This window comes from Lathyrus oleraceus, chromosome 4, assembly GCF_024323335.1.
Source record: "Lathyrus oleraceus cultivar Zhongwan6 chromosome 4, CAAS_Psat_ZW6_1.0, whole genome shotgun sequence".
Lineage (NCBI taxonomy): Eukaryota > Viridiplantae > Streptophyta > Magnoliopsida > Fabales > Fabaceae > Lathyrus > Lathyrus oleraceus.
The window spans coordinates 166,104,250-166,110,550 of NC_066582.1; the positions used below are offsets into that span (position 1 = coordinate 166,104,250).

At 33.4% G+C, this 6,301-nt stretch overlaps 1 long non-coding RNA gene across 2 annotated transcripts; it reads right to left on the reverse strand.

Moving 5' to 3' along the window:
- Window positions 1–4,547: 4,547 nt before the first annotated feature.
- LOC127074331 (uncharacterized) lies at window positions 4,548–6,073 on the reverse strand. Of its 2 annotated transcripts, none has more exons than XR_007785976.1 (2): window positions 5,842–6,073; window positions 4,548–5,208 (listed from the first exon to the last, which is right to left on the reverse strand). It is a non-coding gene; the product is annotated as an uncharacterized LOC127074331 (long non-coding RNA). The 2 variants fall into 2 exon arrangements; XR_007785977.1 differs by having other exon boundaries at window positions 5,477–6,073.
- Between the last annotated feature and the right edge of the window lie 228 nt (window positions 6,074–6,301).

The window sequence follows — 6,301 nt, forward strand, 5'->3', positions numbered from 1 at the left end:
CTCAAGTGTTTGACTTAGGATCCATTATCAAACAAGTAAATAGACCCAAGCATATGACACAAGTTAGGGATAACCTATCATTAACTCAAAGTGTCCAAAATATGATAAAATGATCATCTATCAACATATTGATTTAGAGAAGATTGAAACAATCTAAGAGACCATCTATGGGTGACTTTAAATGTAGAATCATTGATCAACCAAGTTAACAACCCAAGCTCAAACATCAAGTTGCACAAATATGAATCAAAAAAGGATTTAAAATTGATTAAAAGGGGAAATTAAAGAGAAAATTTCAAACCATAAGTAAAACAATGAATAAATGGCTAAGAAAAATACACAAAGTCTCAAATATTACTCATGAATGGATTTTAAAAGTTGGATGCAAAAAGGTTTAAAAATGATTAAAAAATAAATTGAAAAAGGAAATTAAAAAATAAAATGAAGTAAAAATAACCAAAAATGCAAAAATTATAATAAAAAAAATGTGAGAAAAATATATGTGATGCAAAATATTTTTAGAGATCTTGTGTAAAACATTTGGATCGAATTGAATTAAAATTGAATGATAAATTAATTGAAAAAGAAATGAAATAAAAGAAAAATAAAATATAAATATAAATAGGGCGCCAACGGCTACATAATAAAAAAAAAGCATGGAGACTTCTGATTGGACAGATTCAAATATTTGGTACCATGGCGCGCGAAGGAAGCTTCATCTTCAACCTCTGTCCAATTTTGCATGTCACATGAACTCATGTTTCTAGCAACACCCAATCATGGAGTTAGCTTCCCAACATATCATCGTTCATATCTCCTTGCATCAGAGCCATTGATTGATTTTGAGCAGGGAGAATTTCGATCAAGAATACGAAGAACCCTAAGTGTTCAAAGTAAAGATAAATGACTAATACAAAAAATAAATGAAAGGTAATAAAGGGCTTTTGATCAGTGGAATAAGCAAAGAGAGTTTGTAACTTGTTTGCTCAGGAATTTAACTCGTAGCTACCATTCCAGTTGAAGCTTCGAAGGTCAACAGTGGCAGAAATGGGAAGCACGATGCAAGAGGTTCCAAGGCAAGATGATGATACAGTGAGCTTCAGATGATGCTGATGAAGCTTTTTGGGCTAAGATTTAAGGTTGAAAGAGCTTGAATCGAAGAAACCACAAACTGGTTTTGGAATGATATCGGGTTCAAGTGAGGCAGAGTTTTTATGGATGTTCACACATGCCAAACAGATTTGGAATTCGTGTGAGTTAGGGTTGACATTTGCAAAATGAAACTCGTGTGAGATGAGGAGTGAAAAGAATGACTTGATGATGAAACCTGGTCATTTTGTGTTGGATTGCACGAATAAGTTGCACATGTGCAATTGGTCCCAAAATGAAAAATGACCTGTAATTGAAAAATCTGGACTTCGCGCAAAATATAGTCCATGACACCATGTTTGAAGCTAGGCCAAATGAAATTTACTCGTGCGTTTTGTGATTTTCTTTGTGCCTTTTGTTCATCTCATTGCAATGAATTTGATGCAAAAAGAAACATGTCAAAATGAGGCTTGGGTGACAATTGTTGGTGTAAGCCCTAGAGGCCAATACTTTTGGTACTTGTATCGAATTACTTATTAATAATAAAAGGCTTTTTTCTTTGTGTTTGTTTAATAAAGTCCATAGAATAGCTAGTCCGTTTAATGTATCAAGTGTGACTTAATCATGATATCTCATTAAACATAAGGACACTATTCTTAAAGTATCCGTAGTCAAGCTTTGTTGTGAAGTGTGATAACATTAAAGCATTAAGACTATTATGTATATAGACTGATGATCACATCTCATGGATCATGGATAAGGAGTTATCAAGTCTTAAACATAGGTATGAATCTTATGAGTAATATTTATACTGGATTGACCCGCTATGAGAATACTATATAGAATGTTATTCAAAGTGTCATAATTTATTCTCATGGTGATAGTGGTGTATACCACCCTTCAACCTGGAACCACTATGGAACCTAGATGTAGAGTCGAGTGCTTTATTACTGATCAAACATTGTCCGTAACTGGATGAGCATAAAGATAGTTGATGGGTACTCCACGAAGCATGCTGAGGGACATGAGTGACCTAGATGGAATCTGCCCATCCTGCGTAACAAGATGAATATCTAAGGGCCCAATATTGAATTGGACAAGGATGACACGGTCTATGCCTTGTGTTCAATATAGACATAAGGAAAAAAGGATAATTGTACACATAAGTATTATCACAAAAGGATTTGTCAGATCACGTGACATTTTCGTGTCTTGGGTAGCAGTGATGTGTTGCTAGATATCGCTCACTGTTTATTATGTTAAATACTTGATTTAATATAATTGCCAATGTCGCGAAAACCTACAAGATCACCCACAAAAGAACGGATTGATGAGAGATAGAGTAAATAAGGAACACTGTAAGGTACAGTGCACTTAAGTGAATTATAGAACATAGTAAGGTTCGGTGCACTTAAGTAGAATACCAAATATGGTAAGGTACCACACGCTTAAGTGATTTTTGCATATCATAAGATATGGGATACATACACTTAAGTGGGTTTTTAGCTTGTAGCCCACACAAGTGGTTCTATAAATAGAACCCTTGTGCAGAAGCATTTGATTAGATGAAATTTCGTTTCTCTCTCTCTCTCTCTCTCACACACACACACACACATACACATACACATACACACACACACACAGACACTCAAAGTCTTCATTCATAGCAGCTAGCACTGATACTGAATGAATCCATTTGTGTGGACTGAGTAGAGGCGTTGTCACCATTCAACGTTCGTGATCACTCCTTAGATCTGCATCAAAGGTTTCAATCTCCACAAGAGGTAACAATTTCTATCACTGATCATGCCCATTCGTAAGAATCACTAAAGGAGAAATTTTTAATTTTCGTTGCGTTTTGGATCTCTACTCTCCTTCAAAAATGGGGTGTGTTGAAAGTTGAGGTCATGACATGCCCTATAGGCCAGACATTTGGTCAAACAGTCTTGGCATGTGTTTGAGCATCTTGAGACTTAAGTTTCATGTTACCATAAATTTTGAGTCCCTCGTGCATTTTGAGCCAAACTTGGTTCAAATGAACTTTGACATAAGATTAACAAAAGACAAGAGGAATGAGATGAAAATGGCATGGCTTCCATGTGGGGTTCATGACAAGGTTTTAGCCCAATTTGACAACTTATCCCTTTCCAAAATTGAGGTCCTTAGGGGTTGAATTGATGCTTGAACATTAAAGTAAAGTTGTAAAGGAACTCATTATGACCATTTGGCTCAAAGAAACTTGTTAATTGGTTGAAAATTGAAGAAGTTATGGGGTTTGGACCAGAAATAAATCATACTTGCAGATTAGTTCCACAAAACTTGTGCCAACTTGTGCAAACTTGAAGTTCTCTTGCATCCCAAGCTAAAATGATGATGGAATGAGCATCCCTTGAATAGAACTTGATTAAGGCTTGAATGATCTTGATGATGGCTTGAAGATTGAGTGAAATAACATAGAAATAAACACATGAACCACCCTTGAATCAATGAACAGACCTTGCATCTTTTTTCACCAAAATGACATTTGTTTTGTCTTTAATTGAGGCACGATCACCTACATGAACAAAGGGACAAACAAGTATCATCTCTTATTGATAATTTAGTTAGTTTATGAGCAAATCAAAGTGAAAAAACCCTAAAGTTAAGATCAAACAAAGAATGTGACCATGTTTGTGAGCCAATGACCAAATGCAAAAGGTCATGCTAAAGTTATGATGATGCATGATATGATTCCATGTATGCAAATGAAACTAAGCATAAAGCACGAAAAGGGAGAGTTATTTTTGGGGTACAACAACCCCGATTTAATCATCTTAAACCTGAAGGTGTGGATTGCGCTAGCTTTTCAGATGTTCAAGGTAGAAGAGGATTAAATACAGAAATATCTGAAAATTTACCCGTTGAAAAGGTGTTGTGATAAAAGGTAAGTGTAAGGAATAACAGGTAAACTTTGTTGATTTTGTTGATTACATTGTTCATTCATGTCATTGCATTGTTCAGAGGTTCAAAGATTGACTTTGTTGATTTTTATTATCAACTCATTTGCATTGATTTGATTTAAATTTATGTTTTTTCTTGGTTTACGGTTTAAAATTGATTTGTGTCTTATTATTTAATTTTTGTTCTAAATACTTTAATGAGATTTGGAGTAAAAATAAGAATAAGATGCAAATTAAAATAAAATTAAAATAAATTGCATTTTTATTAGTACTATTTCAAAAAAGTCCAAACTTTATTTTTTTAATTCATGACCAATTTATTTTTAGTCCAATCATTTGTTTTTAAATCTAATTTGTTTTGATTTTTATACATACCATAAGCCAAGTACATAAAATCACATTTTAATTTCAATTTTCTTCACAAAATTGAATGTCACATCCATTTACATTTGCATTTTAAATAAAATACAAATTTAAGTTTACATCACATTCCAAATGCATTTCATACTACATTTCAAATAAACCAAATGAAATCCGTTTTCATTTCAAACAAACACAAAACTTACATTTCATCTCTAAGTACCCATAACTACCTTAATCCCTACAAACTAACACAATTCAATCCATCCACTCTTAAACCCATCACAAAAATCATTATCCTAGGATTCTAATTCGATCATGCCTAACTAACTTTCCCTCCACTTTCATCATTACTTAAACAACACTCATCACCATCATGAGAGGGTAATCACTATTTTAAAAAAAACACCAAAATCCCAATTATTATCTCATTACAAACTTCACACTTCACCAATCTTCATCATGTTTCCATAATCCAAAGTTCTTCATCCTTCACCATATTCATCTTCACCCTCAAACTTTTTCACTCTTCCATAATCACACTTTACAAACTCACAAAAAAATCCACAACTTCACATCCTCCATAATCAAAATTTCTTCACTCTTCCATAATCAAAATTCACCAAAAACCTTTATCAATCTTCAAGCATCTTCAACCAAGCTTCACACTTCCATCAACTATCTTCATTCATCTTCTACCGATATTCTTCACATCCTCCATCATCATCATTTCATCTTCATACTTCAACAATTCACCAAACACAATCCTTGAATCAATCTTCAAACATCTTTATCAATTCTTTCCTATTATCATCATCACCTTCAAAAATTTAAAACCACAACAACAACATTCAAAATTCAGTATCATCAACATAAACAAAACAAAAGCAAAAGAGAATAAAAAGAGTTGTTTAAGCATCTCATAAAAAATGTGGTGAGGAAGAAGCGGAGCAGTGATTATGGCAACAATTCCCCTCCAATCCACAAACCGATTTGATCCAAATCATCAACAGCATGCAGCAGTCACAAATAAAGCAAAACAGAATCGAAAAGAAGCAAAAGATTTGTTGAGGCGTTTTATAGAACACCTTGCGAGCAAGAACGAATTTTGTATTTTTATTCATTCGAACCGGTAAACTTCCATCTAATTCCATTCTTTGATATTGTATGCTTGTTGTAACTTTAATTTAAATCAAAACCTATACTGAAATCGAGTCATGATCAAAACCAAACACAAACCATATTTTATGTCAAAATTGAATAAAGCTTACCGGAATGCGCTTCTAAACAAAAATCATTTCTAAACCAAAACAAAAATCCGAAACCAGAACCATTAAAACTGAAACTGAGTTGGAACGCGCAGGGTGAACCGAAAAGCTGTAACGTGAAGTTCTGAACCAAAATATGAATTCAAAACCAGAACTGAAAACTGAAATACCAACTCTGAACCTACCAAACCGCGAGTCGATACGAACCGAAACAGTGAGATATGGACGGATTTGTAGTTGTTACATAAGTATGAAACTTAACTGCTGGATGAGAAATCGGCGAAATCGCTTATGTGGTGATCAATGTGAGAATTGTGTTTTGGCTTACGTGAAGCACGACTCAGGTTCGTTTCTTCATCGTGCGTTTTCAACTTACAACTTACTGCTATATGCTATGTACCGCTGCATGTAATAAGTTTTGCTTTTCTAACTTTTATGCTATTAGTTTTATGTAATATAATATATAATGTACTCTCTTTCTACTTTTATTTTATTATTTATAATTCCAACACATGTCAAATTTGGATTGGTAATTAAATTAAGTTTATAAAATGATTTTACTCCCTATAAAAATTATCATAATCATGTATAATTATTTTTATAGGATCTAATTTTTCCTTAATTTACATTAGAGTTAATCTATTT